The following is a 23,814-nucleotide window of genomic DNA, read 5'->3' as shown; positions in this document are numbered from 1 at the left end:
ATGTGTGTAGTTGACATTGCATGGGTGTGAGAAGGTGGCCTAATATATGCTGTTCACTAGTTCTAGTGGGCACCTTGTATGAGTCCAAACAACCCCTTATGGTGAATGGTTAAAGACAACCTTATTTGAAAGCTATCCTAGTGGTAGCTATGGAGAGCAGCCTTCAGGCTATGTCTTGAAGGAATTTAAGGCAGCTTGTTTTACCAGTCTATAATCTTGAATGATCAAATGAAAAGACAACCACACCAGGTATGAGACTGCAGTTCGAAGTACTTAAGTTACAAGATAGCAATCATCAGTAATAGCTCAAATACACGTTTGGGCCCTAGGGGCGTACCAAACCATATACCAAAAAAGTGGTAGAAGGACCACGACTGGGATAGACACTAGGCCTAAAGCCTGTAGAATTGCTGGGACCCCAAGGAACCACCCAAGGTAGTGACACAGGGGACCCACGGGGACTGTATGCAGTGTGTAAATACAACCGCGGGTTCCCGTTATCTTCTATGGGCAATGTCACGGGTTGGAAATTTAAAGATTAGGGACACTTCTAATCGAGTCAGGACCAAACCCTTTTGGACTTAGGAAGTTCTAGGGCTACCACCCATGAGAGTACTGGGGTACTCGAGTTACCTCACCCAGGGAAGCCGGTGCATAGTGTCTTATGGTGTCGGGTCGCGGCATCGATTTCAATGGGAGCCTGCAAAGAACTGCTGCTGCCGTGAAGAGGAGAAGTGTCCGTGGAGATCCAAGCCTGGATCTGGGATGGAAGGAACCTGAAAGCACAGGGGACAGAGTCTGCGTCACTTGCCAGTGACCTAGGGCAGGATGGACCAACGCCCACTGATGTCGGGTGCTTCAAGTGAGTTGATGGTTGTCTTGACTCTTCAGCCACGAGGTCCAGGAGGTGTCGACGAAGTCCACGAGACGGATTTGAGCTGTCCCACGAAGTCTGTCGAGTGCTGCGGTGTCGGGGACCGGAATGGACCCAACAAGCCTTGGCAACGACAAGTCACTGGAATTTAGAGAAAGGACTGCGGTGCAGACCAGCAAGGTCTGTGGGACTCACCCAGCAAGGGTAAGTCAGGGCACGTCTGGAGCAACCAGAAAAGGAGTTGCCTTCGTGGGGACCTGCTAGCCAACGGGCTAGTGATCGCAAAGGAGCCTCGAGAGGTCGCACTTGAAGCTGGCCCACGGGTCACTCGTGGAGTGGAGGCCAACAATCTTTGGTGCAGGAGGTGCTCAAGGCTGGGGCTACTCGGAGCCCAAAGCACAACTTCGAGGAGGACCAGGAAGATAGTGTTGCTGCAAAAGTTCACAGTGTCCAGGGGTCACGATTCCACGTCACCCACAATAGCCATGGGCCTCAGCTTTGGTGTGGACTCAGGGTAACCTCGGGAAAGTGTGAAAATCCACATCTGGTGATGCAAAGACTTCAGCGTCCGGGGGGAGCTTCAGCGATGCAGACCGGTCAGTTGCTTCTTTGGTGCCTGCCAAGCAGGTGAGTCACTCCTTGACCCTAAGGGAGATCTCTTCAGTCTTCTAGTTAGGATAGAATGTCGAAGGTACAGGATGTACATTGCAGAGTTTTGTCCAGGGTAATCTAAAGTCCTAGGGACTGGATTCCTATACTTATAGTAAGTTTTGGGGATGGACTAACTCTAAAGCCCCACCTATGGGTGGGCCTGGAAGAGGGGTGGTTACACCCATTTCCTTTGTCCAGTTTCACGCCAGAGCAGGGGTAGGTAGCCCCTGCAACCGGTTTGAACTGGGCTATGCACAGGGACAGCAAACGTGCCCCCAGTGCAGGATTTCAAAGCACCAGAGAGTGCTCCCGCCCAGCCCCAAAACACATCAGCCTGTCTGGGGAGGTGGTCACAGCTCCCTTCGACAGGAAACCTATTGTCAAGGCCTCCCCTGCCGGAGTTTCGGTCAGCAGCAGGAGGCCAGACCGTGTCTGTGGCAGAGGCATCCATTTTGTGATGCCAGGGCTCAGGAAAGTCCTACCGGGTTTAGCCAGTGTGAACATGCGTCTCCCTCTAGAAGGGTGGAATGCTACCCCCGCCGCCAGAATTGGCGGGTGGGTAGTATTCCAAAGTGTTTGACACCAAACACAACATGTTTTGATGCAGCCATCCCAAAGTTAGCATTTACCGCGAGGTTATAATGCACTTAAAAGTATATGGTATGGCTGTATCACAGTACAGCCATATGGAAGTATTTCCGAAAGCTGCAGAGGGGCTCAGCTCATGCTTGGGCACCCTCTCACATAAAGCCAAGCACTCTGCCTTCAGGATTGTCAAGGCCTGCCATAGGTTTATATGGCTTATAGGTTTATATGTGTCTGTATATAGGTGTGGATATAGGTAGCCTATATCACTGTAAGGGGTGCAAGCACACCCTTACCCAGGCTGCAGTAGCAGACCTGTGGTGCCATTTTGGAGGGATTCCCAGGGGTGGCATAATATATGCTGCAGTCCCTGGTAGGCCTCTGAGGTACCTATGCCCTAGGTACATAGTATACCATATACTAGGTGCGTACAAGGCACTCCAGAATCTAATTAGATATGTACCTAATGTACATGCAAACCATTTTAGAGAGGAAGCAGCTAGGTTGTGGTCCTGATTAGCAGGGCCACAACCAGACTAAGGTCGAAAAGCTGTGAAACACCAGCAAAAAGTGGAGGTACCCATATGAAGCAGATCCTACTCTGCTACACATTCCCCCCCAAACGCAGGGACATTAAACTAACCTTGACCAGTTGAGTCTTCATGTTCTAAGTGGAAATACCTAGAGAGTCCATCTTCATTGGCATGGCTACTCCCAGGTCTATGTTCCACTGTAAAGTCCTTCCCCTGTAGGGAAATGGACCACCTAAGCAATTTGGGGTTTTCACCCTCCATTTGTTTTAGCCATAAGAGGGGCTTATGGTCTGTCTGAACAAGGAAGTGAGTACCAAACAAGTATGGCCTCAACTTCTTCAGAGCACAAACCACAGCAAAGGCCTCCCTCTCAATGGCTAACCAACGTTTCTCTCTAGGGGTCAGCCTTCTGCTGATGAAAGCTACTGGCTGATCCTGACCTTCTTCATTCAGTTGTGACAGTACAGCCCCAACCCCCAATTCAGATGCATCAGTTTGAACAATGAACTTCTTGGAGTAGTCAGGACTCTGCAGAATGGGAGCAGTACACATGGCCTGCTCCAGGTCATCAAATGCCTTTTGACAGCTAGCTGTCCACTGAACCCTTTTGGGCATTTTCTTGGAAATTAATTCATTCAAGGGTGTCACTATTGATCCATACCCTTTGACTAATCTCCTATAGTACCCAGTCAGGCCTAAGAAGGCTCTCACTTGAGTCTGGGTAGTGGGATTTTGCTCTGCAATGATTGAACCTGGCCTCCACCTACAAGATGGCCCAGGTACACAACCTTACTCTGCCCTATCTGGCACTTAGTAGCCTTGATAGTTAGGCCTGCTTTTTGCAGGGTCTCCAAAACATTCCTTAGGTGGACCAGGTGAACCTCCCAGGTGGAGCTGAAGACAGCAATATCATCTAGATATGCTGCACTAAAGGCTTCCAGACCTGTGAGAACTGTATTCACCAACCTTTGGAAAGTGGCAGGTGCATTCTTCAAACCAAAGGGCATTACCACAAATTGATAGGGCCCACTAGGGGTAGAAAATGCTGTTTTTGGCTTTGCATCTTCAGCTAGTCTGATCTGCCAGTAGCCAGTTGCCAAGTCAAATGTGCTAAGGTACTTGGCTCAAGCCAAAGTATCTATAAGCTCATCTGCCCTTGGTATTGGATGGGCATCAGTCCTAGTGACTGCATTGAGACCCCTGTAGTCCACAAAAAACTTGATTTCTCTTTTTCCACCACTGGTGTGAGGTTTTGGCACAAGGACCACTGGACTAGCCCAAGGGCTATCTGAGGGTTCAATCACACCCAAGTCCAACATTTTCTGGACTTCTGTCCTGATACAGTCCCTGACATCGTCAGGTTGCCTATAAATCTTATATTTAATAGGCAGAATGTCCCCAGTGTCCACTTCATGAGTGCACCAGGTAGTCTGACTTGAAGTCAGTGAGATCATGTGTCTGAACTGATTGAGCACCTGTCTGCAATCAGCTTGTAGCTGGGCATTGAGGCTGCCTGCCACTGCTACACCATCAACTGACCCATCATCAGGGTTCTGTGAGAGGAGGTCAGGAGCTTGAGAGGTAACTCCCATCCTTCCTTCAACAAACACAATGGACCCCTGACAGGGTAACCAAACAGAAGTTCAAATGGGCTGTAGCCAACCTCCTTCTGAGGCACCTCCCTGCATGCAAATAAAAGGCAGGGCAAGAGCAGGTCCCATTTTCGCCTAAGCTTCTCTGGGAGTCCTTTGATCATGCCCTTTAAGGTGTTGTTGAATCTCTCAACTAAACCATTGCATTGTGGGTGATAGGGTGTGGTGAACTTGTAGTTCACTCCACACTCCTTCCACATAGCAGTCAAGTAACTAGACATGAAGTTTACACCCCTGTCAGATACTACCTCCTTAGGAAAGCCTACTCTTGAGAACACACTCAAGAGAGGTCTTGGCACTACAGGTGCTGTAGTGGTCCTTAGGGGAATTGCTTCTGGATACCTGGTGGCATGATCCACTACCACCAGTATAAACCTGTGCCCAGATGCTGTTTGGGGATCCATGGGACCAACAATGTCAATCCCTACCCTTTCAAAGGGCACCCCCACCACAGGTAGTAGTATCCTGGGGGCCTTTGTAGTGCCACCTGCTTTGCCACTGGCTTGGCAGGTTACACAGGAGCGACAAAACTCCTTTGTGTCTTCAGACATGTGAGACCAGTAAATGCAAGGAACAATTCTGTCCCAAGTCGTATTCTGGCCAAGGGGTCCTGCTAGGGGAATATCATGGGCTAGTGTCAATAGGAAACCCCTAAACTTCAGAGGTATAACCAACCTCCTGGATGCACCAGGCTTGGGGTCTCTACTTTCTGAGTAAAGGAGTCCATCATCCCAATACACTTTATGGGTGCCACTAGCATTCCGAGAAGCCTCATCAGCAGCTTGCTGTCTGAGGGTTTCAAGAGAGGGGCAGATGTTCTGCTCCTGGCTCAGATCAGACCTGGAAGGCCCCCCTGTCCCCAATAACTCAACCTGGTCAGGTTCAAGCTCCTCTGGGACAGTTCCTTCTTCAGGCCAAAGATCATCTCCCTGAGGAGACTGATCAGTATCCTGAGCCAGGTGGGAAGGCTCTGCCTTAACCCTACTGCTCCTCCTCTTGTGAGGCACCTGGTCCATTATTCCAGAATCCAGGGCCTGTCCAGCTTTTGACATATTTGCCTGTGAGCTGGTCACAGCAAAGACATGTGCAGGGATCCCTAACATTTCTGCATGTGTCCTGAGCTCCACTTCAGCCCAAGCTGAATTTTCTAGATCATTGCCAAGCAAGCACTGTACTGGTAGGTCTGCACTTACTACAACCTTCTTAAGGCCAGTTACCCCTCCCCAGGAGAAGCTAACAACTGCCAGAGAATGGTCTGTTCTGACATTGCTAGCATTGGTCACTTGGTACATTTCACCAAGTATAATCTACTCCATTAATTAAAGGCTACTGTCTGTATTTGCCCAAGTTACTGGGACTCACAAAGGGGGACATATCCATGCCCCCATCACTGACTAGCACAGCCTGAGTTGGTACTCTGACTAGGCCAGAGTCCACCTCAGAACCCAGGGTCAACCCTACTACACCCTTATTCTGTGTATTGCCACCACCAATTGTAACTGCACTAGGGGGAGCCGGTGCCTTAGGGGCATTTGTGGTGGTTGGAGTATTTTCTTTGGCCTTGGTGCAGTCACTAGTCCAGTGAGTTTTCTGTTTACAGATTTTGCACCAAGGTTTCTTTTGTCCTTTCCCTTTGTTAGCCTGTGAATCTCCACCTGAAGAAGATTTTTGGGGCCCTTGAGAAGACTTCTGGTCTTTACCCTTGTCCCCACCCTTATCAGAGTTTTTGGAATCTTGCTTCTTAGGGTCACCACCTTGGTCCTGTACCTTCTGCCTCACCCTGGTTCTGACCCATTTGTCTGCCTTCTTTCCCAATTCTTTGGGAGAGGTGAGATCCGAGTCTACCAGGTACTGGTGCAACAGTTGATTTTGACAGTTATTAAGAATCTGCTCCCTCATTATCAGATTGTACAATCCTTTGAAGTCACACACTTTACTGCCCAATAACCAACCTTCCAGAGCCTTAGCAGCACAGTCAACAGAGTCAACCCAGTCCTGATTTTGTGCTTTTTGGGTGTCTCTGAACTTTAACCTGTATTGTTCAGTTGTTAGGCCAAACCCATCTATTAGAGCACTGTTCAAGACTTTGTAGTCATCAGCATCCTCTTCTCTTTAAGTGAGTAGCTTGTGTCTATCTTTGTCTGCAAAGGAGAGCCATAAGATTGCTGCCCACTGACCTTGAGGGACCTTCTGTACTTTAGAGGCCCTCTCCAAGACAGTTATCCGTTTGAGGATGTCATCCCCACTCTGGTAGGGAGGGACAATCTTACTTAGGTTTCTATGGTCATAAGACCTCTCCCTATCTCTAGGGAAATTGCTGCCACCAAGGGACTCTAGTCCCTCCTTTTTACTAGCTCTGTAGAGCTCTAGGGCTTCCCTATCTAAGGCCATCTGCTGCTTTCTGAGGTTGAGCTTGTCTTGCTCATACTTCAGCAGTCTCTCTCTCCTCTCCTGGGAGGTTTCCCTCCCCCTGTGAGAAGAAACAGAGGTTCCTATAGAGGAGTTAGACTGGATAGATCCCCTTGACAGAGATCTATCCCTTCTAGTCCTGTTGTCACGCCTTCCAGGAGGAATAAAGGAAGTGGCATTATTGTCATCCCCTTCATCATCATCCTGGTGGTCTGTGTTCACCATAGTCTGGTCATTGTCACCAGTCTGGTCAGCATTAGAGTTAGGGTCAGGGGAGTTTCCACCCCTAGACCCACCCTCAGGTGCTGCCCCACCCACACTATCTACATCATCAGGCCCACTAGGCCCTGTGATATTATCCAGTTTCAGTATCTTTATGAGATGCTGGGTGGATGGACTTTTGCCTGTCTTCAGCTTCCTAATGGAACATATGGCTCTAAGCTGAGCAAAGGTGAGATCCTCATATTTATAGGGAAGGAGCTCACTGGTTCCTGGTAGGGACCCACTGGTTCCTGGCTGGTTAGACATTACTAATGTGGTGTGGTGTATTGCACTACCTACACTAGTGTGGCCTACTAAACTCTCTTGAGTTGTAGAACGGGTGTGCTATCCCTTAACACACAACTCTAAGATAAGTAGAACTTACTGTAGCTAAACTTGATATTATATGTACCTCAGGTACGTTTAGTGGTTTTCAGTTGATCAATTCAATTGAGATTATCTGGTAAAACAATAGCAAGCTGGAATCCCACCTGCTGCACACCAATGTGAGAAGGTGACCTGATATATGCTGTCCAATAGTTCTAGTGGGCACCTTGTATTAGTCCAAACAACCCCTTATGGTGAATGGTTAAAGACAACCTTATTTGAAAGCTATCCTAGTGGTAGCTATGGAGAGCAGCCGTCAGGCTAAGTCTTGAAGGAATGTAAAGCAGCTTGTTTTACCAGTCTATAATCTCTTAAATTATCAAATGAAAAGACAACCACACCAGGTATATATTTAAAATATATGTATTTAAGTTAACGCACACCCATCTAGTCTCTTTATGAGACTGGAGTTGGAAGTACTTAAGTTACAAGATAGCAATCATCAGTAATAGCACAAATACACGTTTGGGCCTTAGGGGCGTACCAAACCATATACCAAAAAAGTGGTATAAAAACCACAAATGGGATAGACACTAGGCCTATAGCCTGTAGAATCGCTGGGACCCCAAGGAACCACCCAAGGTAGTGACACAGGAGACCCACGGGGACTGTATGCAGTGTGTAAACACAACCGCGGGTTCCCGTTATCTTCAATGGGCAATGCTGCGTTGGAAATTTAAAGATTAGGGACACTTCTAATCGAGTCAGGACCAAACCCTTTTGGACTTAGGAAGTTCAAGGGCTAGCACCCACGAGAGTACCGGAGTACTCGAGTTACCTCACCCAGGGAAGCCGGTTGCATAGGTGTCTTTTGGTGTCGGGTCACGTGGTCGATTTCAATGGGAGCCTGCAAAGAACTGCTGCTGCCGTGAAGAGGAGAAGTGTCCGTGGAGATCCAAGCCTGGATCTGGGATGGAAGGAACCTGAAAGCAGAGGGGACAGAGTCTGGGTCACTTGCCAGTGACCTAGGGCAGGATGGACCAATGCCCACAGATGTCGGGTGCTTCAGGTGAGTTGATGGGTGTCTTGACTCTTCAGCCACGAGGTCCAGGAGGCGTCGACGAAGTCCACGAGCCGGATTCGAGCGGAGCTACAAAGTCTGTAGAGTGCTGCGGTGTCGGCGACCAGAATGGACCCAAAAAACCTTGGCAACGGCAAGTCACTGGAATTTAGAGAAAGGACTGCGGTGCAGACCAGCAAGGTCTGTGGGACTCACCCAGCACGGGTAAGTCAGGGCACGTCTGGAGCAACCAGGTAAGCCCAATCAGAAAAGGAGTTGCCTTCGTGGGGACCTGCTAGCCAACAGGCTAGTGATCGCAAATGAGCCTCAAGCGGTCGCACTTGAAGCTAGCCCACGGGTCACTCGTGGAGTGGAGGCCAACAATCTTTGGTGCAGGAGGTTCTCAAGGCTGGGGCTACTCGAAGCCCAAAGCACAACTTTGAGGAGTACCAAGAAGATAGTGTTGCTGCAAAAGTTCATGGTGTCCAGGGGTCACAGTTCCACGTCACCCACGATAGCCACGGGCCTCAGCTTTGCTGTGGACTCAGGGTAGCCTCGGGGAAGTCTGGAAATCCACCTCTGGTGATGCAAAGACTTCGGCGTCCGGCGGGAGCTTCAGCAATGCAGACCGGTCAGTTGCTTCTTTGGTGCCTGCCAAGCAGGGAAGTCCCTCCTTGACCCCAAGGGAGATCTCTCCAGTCTTCTAGTCAGGATAGAACATCAAAGGTCCAGGATGTATGTTGCAGAGTTTTGTCCAGGGTAATCTAAAGTCCTAGGGACTGGATTCCTATACTTATAGTAAGTTTAGGAGATAGACTAACTCTAAGGCCCCACTCATGGGTGGGCCTGGAAAGAGGGGTGGTTACACCCATTTCCTTTGTCCAGTTTCGCACCAGAGCAGGGGCAGGTAGCCCCTGCAACCGGTTTGAACTGGGTTATGCACAGGGACAGCAAACGTGCCCCCACTGCAGGACTTCAAAGCACCAGAGAGTGCTCCTGCCCAGCCCCAATACACATCAGCCTGTCTGGGGAGGTGGTCACACCTCCCTTCGACAGGAAACCTATTGTTCAGGCCTCCCCTGTCGGAGTTTCGGTCAGCAGCAGGAGGCCAGACCTGTGTCTGTGGCAGAGGCATCCATTTTGTGATGCCAGGGCTCAGGAAAGTCCTACCGGGTTTAGCCAGTGTGAACATGTCTCTCCCTCTAGAAGGGTGGAATGCTACCCCCCTGCCAGAATTGGCGGGGGGTAGTATTCCAAAGCATTTGACACCAAACATGACATGTTTTGATGCAGCCATCCCAAAGTTAGCATTTACCGCGAGGTTATAATGCACTTAAGAGTATATGGCATGGCTGTATCACAGAACAGCCATAAGGAAGTATTTCCGAAAGCTGCAGAGGGGCTCAGCTCTTGCTTGGGCACCCTCTCACATGAAACCAAGCACTCTGCCTTCAGGATTGGCAAGGCCTGCCATAGGAGTGGCCTATAGGTTTATATGTGTCTGTATATAGGTGTGGATATAGGTAGCCTATACCACTGTAAGGGGTGCAAGCACAACCTTACCCAGGCTGCAGTAGCAGATCTGTGGTGCCATTTTGGAGGGCTTCCCAGGGGTGGCATAATATATGCTGCAGCCTCTGGTAGGCCTCTGAAGTACCTATGCCCTAGGTACATAGTATACCATATACTAGGGATTTATAAGGCACTCCAGAATCCAATTAGATATGTACCTAATGTACATGCAAACCATTTTAGAGAGGAAGCAGCTAGGTTGTGGTCTTGATTAGCAGGGCCACAGCCAGACTAAGGTCGAAAAACAGTGAAACACCAGCAAAAAGTGGGGATATCTATGTGAAGCAGATCCTACTCTCGTACAATGGGCACACACACATCAACACCCATGACAAACTCACCCCTTCACACTACTCACTTCTTCACCACCCAAGTGCACACATTGAAAGTAACCCATGTGACTAGGATGACTGCCCATCACAACATGACCATAGAGCTACACTGCTGGGCACACAGAAAGTGAGAACACACATACTTGATGACCCTGGCCAGCCTGCCTGCAATCCTGTGGAAAGAATTCCACACTGTGCTGGCAGTGCCCCCAAACCTGACATGTGTACAAGATATCCAACATGAACAAAGAATAAAAATGACAATGGCGTACCATCTAAAAACAACATAATTGCACCCACAAGTATCACAGTCAGAAGAACTGAAGTCCCTGTCACCCCAGGACAAAGTTGAACAAGTCAGACAAGCCATTGGCAATGTTGAAGTGGCACACAGGGCATGTGCGACAGTAAACCATATACACACAGGAAAAACTTTACTCAGGAAGGACAATGACAAAACAGACAACAGGAGCAACTGTCTTTATTCATAAATTCGCACAGATAGGCATCAATATTAGACAAGAGCAAGGCACAAAATGCAGAGCCTGTACCTGAGAAGCTGCACAGGCAGGGGGCACACAGCAGTGAACGTCAAAGTCAGTGGGCAGTACAAAGTGCAGAGTGAGTCCATGAGAAGCTGCACAGGCAGGGGGCAAACAGCCAGGCCAGTGGCCAGTCCAAGGTGCAGCTGAGGTACTTGAGAAGCTGCACAGGGAATAGTCTAACACAGCAGTGAACAACAAGGCCAGTGGGCAGGACAAAGTGCAGAGTGAGTCCATGAGAAGCTGAACAGGGAATGTGTGCGACTGTACCCTGCCATGGTCAGCAACACAGTCAGGTGTGTCACGATGGGCAGCACAGGCTCCGCTGTGGGAGAGACAGGTGTGTGAGTCTGACCAACATTCAGACTTGGCTGTCAGTAGGACTGGGAGCTGGCTGTGTGTCGGGCACAGTTGGAGCACTTGACTGGGGAGAGAGAGGCCCAGCTGAGGTAGAGCTATCAGTGGCTTGGCAAGCCGGAGGGCTGCTTGGACCAGGTGGTGTAGTGGCACGTGGAGGTGGAGTCATGCAGACGTGAGACACAGTGTGCATGGGAGATTGTGGAGGGGTGCCTTTCCACTTCTTGTGGATTCTAAATGGCTTGCCTGACTTTGGATCAATGGGAAGTGGTGTGGACACAACAGGAACACTCAACACCAAGGCTGCAGCAGGTGCAGATGCTGGCCCTCCCCCTGGGACCTGCTGGATCCAGCGGGACGCTTCGCCTGGCCTTGCCTCTGCCCCTCCATCCCCTGTTTAACAGGTGTTCTCCTTACAGTGCCCTCCTTTCCCTGCTTCACTGGGCTTGGAATGGGAGTCGAGGTAGTGGGTGAATTGGACTTGGGGCCCTTCTTATGTGTAGCCTTGGCAGGGACCACCTTGTCAGTGGTCACGGAAATTGTCTGCTTGTCTCTGTGAGACGCTTTTGGGGCAGGAGAGTCCTTGGCTTGGGGATGCCTCTGAGGCATGTGACCCTGAGGTCTGCTTCTTTGCTTTTTGGGTCTTGTGCTCTTTGTGCTCTGGGCTGGCCATGGTTTTCTGTGGGGATGGTGCCTGCAGCCTGGAGAGCTTGGGCTGCTGCTGCTGCTGTGTGCTACGTGTGCCTTGAGGTCTGTGGAGTGTGGTCACTATCGTCAGACGTGGCCACTGGCATGAGGCTGGACAAAGGGACCGGAGCTGGACTACGAGATTGTGACAGTTGAAGGGCTGCCGTCACTGCAGAGGACATTGACTGGACAGTCTGGTGCAGCCCACCCACGTCTGAATGTATGCCCTCCATGAAAGCAACCACCTGTGCCAATTTTTTGTCGTGGTCTATGGATGCATCGAGGAGAGCTGTCTGGCCTACACACAGCTGGTGCAAAAGGTCCACAGACTCAGCACTGATGGCAGCAGAGGGGACAGGGCAGGGGAAGTGGTGCCCGGGGTGAAGGACACTCTTCCCCTCTTACTGGTGCGAACACAGGCAGCGGCGGGGTCCATGTGGCTGGTAGGGTGGGCACTGTTCGCTGTGTGGTGGAAGATAATGCAGAGTCCCCGTTCCCTGTGCCCGCCAACATTTATACATCACCGCTGGCATCAGAGGAGGTATAACTTTGCGTCTCGGGCTGTGATTCCTCCAGCAGACTCCGGTCCCCCTCTGAGGCGCTGTCACATCTGTGTCACTGGACTCCTGTGCAGGTGTTGTGCTTGTTTCTCCACCACTGGTGTCCGTCCCCTGTCCCTCCATGACCACGGGAGATGCTGCATGTGAGAGAGAGATGTAGGATCAGTTCAGCGGCAGCAACAGGACAAACATATGCAAGCAAAGCAACACTGAGGATGACTAAATCTACATGTTGCACATCAACCTGTGCAATGACATTGTGCAAACATACTTCTGTCACTCAAACAGTGCGTGTAAACAAGAAAACCAGGCATAAGTGAGCCATGTGATGACCACACAGCACAACATTTGCATGTGGCTCCGTTCAAACAGTAATACAAATAGCTCAGACATGAAGCCCTCCGCACAGAATACTATTGAAATGCCCAGGACCCGAATTCCCTTAGCTAGTACAGGTAGGATAAATGCATGTTAGCTGCACCCAGCACAGAGGCCACTCACAAGCCACTGCATCACACTACCAACATCACATAGCCCAGCTCTGGCACAGGCTTGGTACACATGCAGCCCCACACAGCCAAAGTCACCCTTCCCAGAATAATCACCCCCACTTTGCTGCTGATGCTCCTTCAATCGTGCATCCAGCTCAGGGTGTGTCACCGCCAAGATGCGGCACATAAGTGGTGTCATGCGGCGCCGTACCAACCGGCCACTGCGAGGGAGCAGCCCCAGTGTCATCTCTGTAACGTTCCTTGCCAGCCGTGAAATGTCGTCCCACCTCTTGTGGCAGTGGGTGCGCCAGCGGTTTGACACACCCAGGGCACGCAGTGAGTTCTTGGTCTCCTGTGAGTCAGATGGGAGACGGTCATTGTAGTGCACCCCGAAAGCTTTGTGTTAGCTGTATGCCATTCACTGTTTGTACATTTTTAATTAACAACAAGAGCACCCATATAAGGTCGACCAGGGACCCTGGGAATCATGTAATTATAGACAACAAGAAAGTCGCTAGGAACGAATGAATGGAGAAGGGAATCAATAAGGACCCAATCAGTGCTTATTTTTAAAGACTTGTCCAGCCGGACACTGGTTATAAATTTTACTGATATAGTAATGAGGCAGTAATAACAAAAAAATCCTCAAAGTAGGACACAAGCCTGTGTCCCGTACAATTAATAAAGAGAAAAACAGAAACAACAAAAAGGTTCAGGCAAACAATGTTTGTTACAATTGGCAAAAAATAGAGAGTGAACTTAACAAACATTACATGGGACACCCTTATGTATAAAACTTAGTATTGCTATAGGAACATATAGGGTGTGTACAAGTGTCGACGGCTGCCGTATCACCGGACCTCGCTCCCCGCATTGCCGGAAAACACGAAACCTTATCTCACCGCGCATTGCCGCGGATTATATCTAACCCCCCTGACGATCCAAGACCCTGTTATCAATACAGTCGCGGCCATTGCCGTCATTACGGACCACGCACCCAGCTTTTCCTGTATTCTGTCAATTCCCTGACTCTGTCCTCGTGACGAATCCCTTACTCGGGGCTCCAACTGCCTCCAATTCCAGCTACGGACTCATTGTCACCTGTTCCTTTGCTACTCAGGTTAAACTGTACAGGCATAACTAATGTTGTCCTGATGATGATCCTAATATTTCGGTTGTAGGATCGAAACGCCGTCGACACTTGTACACACCCTATATGTTCCTAGCAATACTAAGTTTTATACATAAGGGTGTCCCATGTAATGTTTGTTAAGTTCACTCTCTATTTTTTGCCAATTGTAACAAACATTGTTTGCCTGAACCTTTTTGTTGTTTCTGTTTTTCTCTTTATTAATTGTACGGGACACAGGCTTGTGTCCTACTTTGAGGATTTTTTTGTTATTACTGCCTCATTACTATATCAGTAAAATTTATGACCACTGTCCGGCTGGACAAGTCTTTAAAAATAAGCACTGATTGGGTCCTTATTGATTCCCTTCTCTATTCATTCGTTCCTAGGGACTTTCTTGTTGTCTATATTCACTGTTTGTACACCACACAGTTGACTAATCATCACATTTTGCTGTATGTGCACTACTGTGCCTCCTGACATGGTGCTGTGGTCCATGCGTTACTTGTCCATGGTGTGAGTTGTCAATACCTACCATGCGCAACGTGCATGATTTCCGAAGACAGGGACATGTTGGCATTCAGGGACTAGAGCAGGAGAAAATTTCTGTGAGGACTCTTTTTTGCTTACTCTGCCCTGTCACACGTTACATCTGGCCATGAACAGGCCATTGTCATCTCCTGCATACCTTAGTCTTGTCATGTGCATATCTGCACCAACATGCATTCTTGTTTCTCTTTTGGTCTGGCCCCATGGCACTTACACATGGAATTCAGTGCTGTGCATGATTGTGCCCAGACTTCCTTCTACATGTGCATTGGTGTGTCACACTTTGGTTGCTGTGACAGTCTCATTGGCTTAGCTGTGTGCACACTGTGAGTGGCAATAGGATCTGTGTGTATGTGTGTGCAATGAGAGGGCTGGTGTTGTCATGTGGCACCATGCCTTTTGCAGACACTGGCTGTGTGCACATACTGGCTACATACCTGTTCTGTTTCCCATTTGGCTTTGACTTGACACATCTGTGTGTGTGTGTGGTAGAGGCTTGCATCCTGCTCAGGGGTGTGACTAGCAAGCATGATATGTTTACCTACCAGTTACTTTGTTTGTGGTGATACAATGGCTGACACATGCATCTCAGTGGGAGGGGAGGCTCCATCATGATGGCCTGGGGGACGAGTTGGCCTGGGGTGTGTTGTTGTTCTGGCATCCCACCCCCAAACAGACCTCCCAGGGAAGATGTCTGCCTACCTGTTAGTTTGTTTGTAGCATGCCAATGGCTTAGAACTGATTATGGGTTGTGTGGAGTGCTCCATCCTGCTCAGGGGTGGGACAGGGGGCATGGTAGGAGTTGTAATGCAGGCCTCCCACCCCCACACAGCCTCCATAGCAAGATGGCTACCTACCTGTTAGTTTGTTTGTAGTGGGACCATGGCTTCCAAATTCTTTTGCGTTGGGGTGGTGCTCCCTCCTGCTCAGGGGTGGGACAGGGAGCATGGTGGGAGTTGTAGTGCAGGCCTCACACCCACGCACAGCCTCCATGGCAAGATGGCTACCTACCTGTTAGTTTGTTTTTAGTGGGACCATGGCTTGCAAATGCTTTTGGGTTGGGGTGGAGAGCTCCATCTTGCTCAGGGGTGGGATAGGGGGCATGGTGAGAGTTGTAGTGCAGGCCTCCCACCTCCACACAGCCTCCATGGCAAAATGGCTACCTACCTGTTAGTTTGTAGTGGGACCATGGCTTCCAAATGCTTTTGGGTGGTGTGGAGTGATACATCCTGCTACGGGGTGGGACAGGGAGCATGGTGGGAGTTGTTGTACTGGCTGCCTGTGCACATGCCCCCATGGTAATGTTGCTAGCTACGTTTGGGGTGGATATGAGTGAGTGAATGTTGGCTCTGTGAAACGTGTTGGGGAGTGTGTGGTGCATATGAATGTTCTTGTGCCTAGGTGGTGTAGCTTTGTAGTTGTGCAAGCCAGTACATATCAGTGTGGTGGTAGTCATTTGTTTGTACTTAGCAGCCTCCACACTCCCGGCTACTCGTGTGAGACTCTCTGGATGCAGTATGGAGAGCACCTTCTCCTCCTATACAGTGAATGTTTTTGGTGGGATGGGAGGGCCACCACCAGTCCTCTGAGCCAGCTCATGGTTCTTGCTCCTCTTCTGTTTGACAACCCTCTTCAGGTCATGCCAACGCGTCATGATTTCATTTTTGGATCGCGGGGTGGTCCCTACTGCATTGAACCTTTCGACTATCCTTGCCCACATTTGGGCTCTTGTGGCTAATGTTGTCTGTTGAACCAGGCTACCAAACAGTTGTGGTTCCACTCTAACTATCTCATCTACCATTACCTTCAACTCACTCTCTGTGAATTTTGGAATTTTATGTGTTGCCATGGTGTTTGATGTACAAAAGGGTTGTGGGTGCAGGGGTGTGAGTGGTGGAGGGGGTGATGTGTATGGTGTGTGATGTGCAGGGGGGTCAGAGGTGCAGGTGTGGAAGTGGTGGTGGTGGTGATGTGTGTGTGGTGCAATGTTTTGCCTCTCCTTTCTGATATGGTTCAAGCCCTTCTCTTATGGAGTGTTGCAAAGGATTGTGGTCTGGGAAGGGGCTGGTTTGATACTCAGCTATATGGGTGTGTCCAAATGGGTTACTGCTGTCAAGTGTGTTGTGTGGGTTGTCCTGGGATTTGTATTTGAGTACTTACCATGTGGTTTTGTCATTGGGGTGTGTCTGTGTTTGGGGGGGCATGGCTAGTTTGCTGTGTGCACTTTGTGGCCTTGTTGTCGGTTTTTTCTTTGGTCCGCCATATTTGTCACGGATCGCCGCAGCGGTGGGTGTCCTGCAGCTCTTCCGCCAGCTCTTCCATTCATCACTGTTAGTGACCGCGGCGGTCGGAAACTGCGTAATGTACCGCGTGGGCATCGGGCTTATCCTAATTTTCTGTGTGGTGTCTCCGCTGCCCTGGAGGCGGTTTGATTGTTTTCCGCCACAAATGTGTCTGCCGTGGATGGGTTTTGGCCATCTCTGCCCGCTACGGGTGTTTTTTCTTGGCCTCGTTCTGCCGCGGTCAGTGTTTTTTGGCCTTTGATCCTAATTTGGATGCCGGATTTTCCATGGTGCCGGCGGGTGGTTGATTTCCGGATTCATCCTAATAGGCCCCAGAGTGTGTAGTTAGATCAATTATTTAATTTGCAGTTACTTATAGGAGAAAATACAACAAAATATTTACACAGTACTGTTTAGTCAGGCTTTTGGCTGGTGTTTGTTGTATGATTTAACATAGCAAATTTTGTCAGGGCCCAGCTTGTGCACTGGCTCTAAGATCCGAACCTCGGCTGTCTCTGTAAATTTGTTGCTCTACTCTAAATGAAGCTAAAATAAATATGGCATTTCTGAATCAGTCATGCAGAGAATCTGAAGATTTTCGAACCACGCAGTGTTTTAGGCAGAATCATCATACGCGATTTCTAGATCATGTCAATTTTTGTCCATTATCAATGGCATTATAAGATGCCTTTCTGACCAACTATGAAAACCGAAACAATGGGGAAAAATAAACCATTCGTTAGAGATGCAACTCTCCTCCTACACTGCCCTGTGACTGCCGCCCTTTCAGAACTGACATTAACTTATTGGCCGATTCAAGTCCATATCTTAAAATAAAGTAATATGATTGGCTTAAGAGCCTCAGCCTCCTGATCCTTGTGCTTTGCCTGTGACCTCGACTTTATTTTCCCTAGAGTTAGCTCTTTAGGGCCTGTCCTGATGAACTTCCCGAACCCCCCACAAAAACTATCCAAGATGCCGACGCGTGCAACTTCACACCCAAAACAGCCCCTAATCACTTGCCCAGTTTCACATGGTTCTCCCTAAACTCAATGTGCTGCCAACATATGGGATGTGACATGCTCTTAAAAACTCTACAGAACAGTGTCCTTTCCTTTAAAACCCTTGTACCCGGGTCCCAGCCCCCAGCGCTCACCGATTTTTGAAACTCCCTCACTAGGTTTGGGGTCATGGTACAGCGCCTGTATGGGCTGGCAGACCAACTGCAGGTTTTGTTTGGCCTCCATGGCAGCATACCCCGGGCAAGGCGGCTCTTCACACATGGCTCCTTCTTAGGTGCACACCTCCTCCCATACACCGCTTTGCCATCCATTGAAGGCTCGCGCTGTTGCTATCCCCAGGCTCGAGGATTTCTCCGCTAATGAAATTAGAAACCTAGTAAAAGCCCTATTCTGCATCACACTGAACCCACTGGCAGGGTTTCTAGGTTTCCGGACACTGCTAGGGGGGTCTCTCCATCATCCAGTGCCACGTAGAATCATTCTGCATCTGTGATTCACTTTAAATTACAAGGGGCAGAACAATCCCACAACTAGATGACTGAGTAACTCCAGCTGGGCAGCATACTCAAACACACTTATAATCAAGCTGCCTAGGCCCGCCCCACACCAACAACCTCAAAGAGTGAGCCTGTGCTGCTAGGTGCCCCCGCAACTCCTTGTACTTTGTCCTAGTCACTGTTACTTACTCTTTGATCATTTCTACAGGCTGTCGCTCTCTGCTGGAAACAGGCAGAAAAAAAGGCTCCAAAATTCTGCAGTAACTGCCCAGGACCTATTTAGAATTAAACGTGTAATACTTTTTATGAATGACTTTAAATACAATCAAAAACAAATCTCCAGCTTTCAGAAAGCCCATCTCCTACCCCCAAAAATACTGAGAAACTGGAATACAATTTACCTCTTCTCTAGAACTTGCTTAGTATCTACACCTCAGATGAGAGTTTAGAGCAACATTCCCACCGCCCTCACAATGGTCAACGATCCAACACCCTACTACCCAGTCACATCTTTGCAGTTTCTTGACCTCTACCTCTTTGGTAACTCTTGGTCAAATATGCCTCGCCGCTCCCCGGAGTTCCATGCAACTTTACGGTTTTAAAGCATCCCCTCGTTCTTCAGTCACTCATGTCCACGCAAACTCTGAAAACTTCCACCACTACATAACCAGGACTCACACTTTGCCACACGAACTCAGCGGCCGTCCACAAACTGTAGATATGTATGATATAAAACAACCACTACATGGGTGAGTCACAGCTGACCCTTTACTTACAGCCAGTGCTTTAAAATGGGCCAGTACTGTCGGGTACAGAGTACCGCCACTTTTTTTATTTTGAGAGAGAGTGTACCTGCACTTCTCAAGAGAAACGTAATACTTTGAATTGGAGAGAACCGGCACTTCTCATAAACGAGCAGGTACTCTGGTATAGAGTACCTGCACTTCTATTTTTCCATTTGAAGTACTGCGGCAAGCTCAACCTAGCCCCTCCTTACAGCCCTTAACATTGTCCCCACTTACAGGACTCTCACTCAGCACACCAAAAACCATGGACGTAAACTTCCACTGCCAACCCCCCCAGCTCCTTTTACCTTTTGCCGACAGAGCCCCTGCTTGCGGCGCTGGACCCAGGTTCGGTTCCCTGGCGGGCGGTGGCAGAGTTGGTGGCAGCGGCGGGGTCCATGTTCTGGGAAGCCATGATTAGATCAGAACTCACTAATTCGGGTGAGCTGATCTCTGTTGTGTTTCAGTCTCCGAGTTGTCTACCCCTCCTTAGCTATCTCCTCCTCTCCGGTTCCGACCTCTCTCTCTCTCCTAGTCCCATGCAGCAAGCATGTCACTTCCCCTCCTTGTCCTACCTTCAGGAAGTACAGGTAGGAGTGTGGATTAGACACCGCTAGAAAGCCGACAAGTGACAGGAAGTTAAACTGGTAGCCATCTTTGAACACCTTATAAGACAATAATAAGGTGAGGAAAAAAGTTTAATCTTTTGTTTAAACTATGGTTTTCCATCAATGCCCAGGGATGTTCTATCAGACTACTGGAGTGTTCCTTGCGCACTTTTCCAACCGGAAATAAAGTTGAAGTATTCCTGATTCAGAGAGGTTGGGCGGCAACTGGTTAATCGTTTGTTTAAATTCTGGTTTTCTATCAATGCCGAGCGATGTTCTATCAGACTACTGGAGCGTTCCTTGTGCACTTTTTCAACCAGAAATAAATTAAGTGATTTCCTGCAATGCATGCGGGTGATGAGCATGAGGGGGGGCGGGGTAGGAGGTGGAGGGGCCGGCTTGAAGGCATTGGACTGCGGGAGAGGGGGGAGGGGAGAGGAGGGGGAGAAAAGTAGTCTGTGCAGTAATGTAATGTAATGTAATGTAAATTGGAACTTATAAAGCGCTAAACTGTCACTCCGCGAGGAGAATCCTGGCGCTAAGGAGATTGGGGTGAGAAAGGGTCCAGGGCGTACTCGTATTTGCTATGTTAGATCATTGTAAGACACCAAGCATCAGGGGCATTATAAATCCATGTCTTCAGAGCCTTCCTGAATTGAGTTTCTGTTGTTTGTAGTCTTAATTTGAGTGGGAGGGCATTCCAGGCCCTGGTCCCTAGTGCGGCGACAGTTTTTCCACCCTTTGTTATTAGTTTAAAGGTGGGAGGTTTGAGGAGGTTAGCTGTTGAGGATCTAAGAGTCCTAGTAGTGATATAGGGGGACAAACGGGCTGAGAGGTATCTAGGTCCTGATTTGATTGTGGCTCTATATGTGATTAGGAGGATTTTGAAGAGAATTCTCTTGTGAATCGGAAGCCAGTGTAAGGCTTTGAGAGCAGCGGATGCTGAAGCTCTACGTGGAAGCCTCAGGACAAGCCGTGCCACTGCGTTTTGAACCACCTGTAAGTTTTTTTACTGTGGATTTGTTGGCTCCTGCAAAGAGGCTATTGCAGTAGTCTAAGCGCGATAGAATAAGGGCCACTGCAACCGTTTTCTTTGCATGAAGTGAAATCAGATCAAATAATTTTTTTAGTGCTCGAATAAGGCTGAAGCAGGACCCGGCGATTGCCAAAGCGTGCGGGAGGAAGGAGAGTGCAGTATCGAACTGTACCCCTAAATTCTTAGCTACCTTAACCATATCTGGTGGGGAAGTAGTTCCCTCTGGCCACCACATCTCTGGCTGGAAGGTTACATCTTTCCCAATGGGAAGGATTTCAGTCTTATTGGTATTACATCTAAGGTGATTGTCCCTCATCCACTGGACAACTTCAGAAAGGCAGCATTTGAAGTTCCATTCGGCGTCGGTATTGTTGTTATCGAGGGATACAATCATTTGAGTATCGTCTGCATAGGACGCTACTTCAATTGCGAAGGAGCTTATGAGGGAGATGAGTGGGGTCATGTAAATGTTAAACAACAGTGGGCTCAGTGAAGAGCCTTGTGGAACTCCTGTTGTTATACTTTTCTCTGTTGAAAGGAAAGTGCCAAGAGTCACTGCTTGTCTGCGGTTAGTAAAAAATGATTTAATCCATTCCAGCGCAGTCCCTATGATTCCAGCACGTTCGAGCCTCTTTAGAAGAATGTCGTGCGAAATGGTATCGAATGCAGCCGATAAATCGAGTAAAATAAGGACTGCTTTCTTGCCTTTGTCAGCCAGCATTTTTAAAACGTCACTGACTTCCAGAAGGGCTGATTCTGTTGAGTGCTTGGGGCGTAAACCTGATTGTTGTGGGTGCAGGATATTAGCAGTGTCAATGAACTTAGTAAGTTCCCTATGTACAAATTTTTCTGTAATTTTACCTAGTAGAGGGAGCAATGAAATAGGCCGGAGATTGGAGAGCACGGAGGGATCGATGTTTTGTTTCTTTTTGAGAGGTTTTACCAGTGCCAGTTTCCACTCGTCTGGTACTATTCCCGTCCTTAATGAGGAATTAACTATATGATTTACAACCAGGTTGACTATATCAATGATTTTATGAAAGATTATGGGGGGGCAGGCATCTAATGGAGAGCCAGATTTATAGGATATGATAACCTCATGGGTCCGTTCTAAAGGTACCGGCTCGAAGGTTTTAATGCAGTGAGTAGTATCGAGGGCAGCTGATTCAGTAATATCATCTTGACTGGGAATGGTTAAAAAGTTCTTTTGGGTATTAAGAATTTTTTCTTCGAAGTAAGATGAGATGTCATCACACAAGGTTTGTGAAGGGGGCAAATCATTCTGCTGCGCTTCGGGGTTGGTAAAAGATTTAATGATTGAGAATTTTTTTTTTTATCTGAGTTTGCCTCTTAGAGTAATATTCTTGTTTGGCAGTTCTGATCTGGAGGTGGTAAAGTTTTCTGCTCTTCTTATAGGCTGTTCTATCTGCACTGCTATAGGATCTTCTCCATTTCCGCTCCTGTTTCTTACAATTGAGATGATCTAATGCTAGTTCGGGCGTTAACCAGGGGGCCTTCAGGGTCTTTGATTTCTTAGCCTTATCGTGTTTCTCTGGTGGCATTAGATCATAACAAACCATAGTAAGCCAGGAGTGTAGGAGGCGAGAGTCCCCCCCCTGGATTTCCTATCAGTGCGGGCGTAAGTGCTTGTGCGTGGGCTGCCAGCTTCGTGCTATCAGCTAGTTGAGCCCATTTGCGTCTGGATTGAGGTTAGGGGATAATATGGCAGGGTTGACTTTTCTGTAGGGCCCCGACTGTGAGTGGAATGAAGAAATGGTCTGACCATATCATCGGGAGCGGGGTGTCTACTGATAGAGACATAAAATTGGAACAGACTCCGTCTAGAATATGACCCGCCTGATGTGTTGGGGCCTTTACCAGTTGGTGTAAAGTAAGTAACTCTGTACTTTGGAGAAAATTGTCAACTCCTGGTTCAGTTCTAGATTCTAAATGAAGGTTAAAATCGCCTTGTAGTGTAAAATTAGCATATCTAAGCAAGAGGTGGCTTAAAGAATCTCTGAGTGAGTCTGTGAAGGCGGCGCTTTGGCCTGGGGGGCGATAAACCAGTGCTCCTGAAAAGGATGTAAAGGCATTTAGGGAGATGCAGAAACCTAAGATTTCAGCACCCTTAATTGAGTCCAGGTCAAAGCTGGAGCAGTGTAGTGAGCCATGTAGGATGATGGCCAAACCACCGCCTCTGCTATTCAGTCTGTCCTTCCTGTAGATTTTGTAGTCAGGTGGAAGCATGACCGCACCATCGGGGTTACACCAGTCTTTCAGCCATGATTCAGTAATAAACAGGAAGTCAAGTTGCTGGTCTAGGATTAGGTCTCTAACATCCTGACAGTGTTTACTGAGCGATCTAGTATTAATTAGGCCTCCTTTAATTTGAGGTTTTTGTACTGCGGTTGGTAGGCTTGTCCTGTTTATAGGAATGGGAGTGCCCCCAATGAAATCTGTTCTGCAGCTATAGCAGGACCAGTCCCCCCAGAGTTTATCCGGAGCAATCCGGCACTTACAGTGCCCCTTATGGTTTAAATGTTTCAGTGCCTCAGGGCTGTAAATATAATCCGGCTTAATTTAGGCAGTAAATCCTGCCCCTGTCGCCTCCTTGGCGCGGACGGGCGCAGACGGGCTTGCCTTTGGCGCGCCTTCGCTGCGCGCGTCCGCTGCACGTCCGGCCCAGCATGAGACTAAATAGCTGGCTGTGCGCGGGAAGAGCCGAGGTTCCGGTCTCACTACCGGAAGTAAACCTGGGCAGAACAGATCAGCCTGAGGGGGTGTGTCCGCTTCCCTCCACTCAAACGGCAGGGTGCCGGCGTTGGACCGGGGAAGCGGAGACAGAACAACGAGATCAGCAAGAAGTAAGTAAAAAAATGCTTTAAAGGGTTTGGTTGCAGTGATTACCTGAGACAATGCCTTCAGCAGTAATAGTGTGCGTGCGAGCTACTGGGACCGAATAAAATGGCAGGGTTTCCACAATTCAAAAGTTAAAAACGAATTATTCACTTAG

The 23,814-nt window shown here is 48.7% G+C and overlaps 1 protein-coding gene across 1 annotated transcript in view; it reads left to right on the top strand.

Moving 5' to 3' along the window:
• LOC146835036 (cytochrome P450 4B1-like) overlaps positions 1–23,814 on the top strand; it is a 281,992-nt gene that overhangs the window by 142,559 nt on the left and 115,619 nt on the right. The window lies entirely within an intron of this gene.

The sequence above is a fragment of the Triturus cristatus genome, chromosome 4_2 (genome assembly GCF_964204655.1).
Source record: "Triturus cristatus chromosome 4_2, aTriCri1.1, whole genome shotgun sequence".
NCBI lineage: Eukaryota > Metazoa > Chordata > Amphibia > Caudata > Salamandridae > Triturus > Triturus cristatus.
The sequence above is the reverse complement of the archived record's forward strand: the minus strand, read 5'-3'. Positions and strand labels throughout refer to the sequence as shown.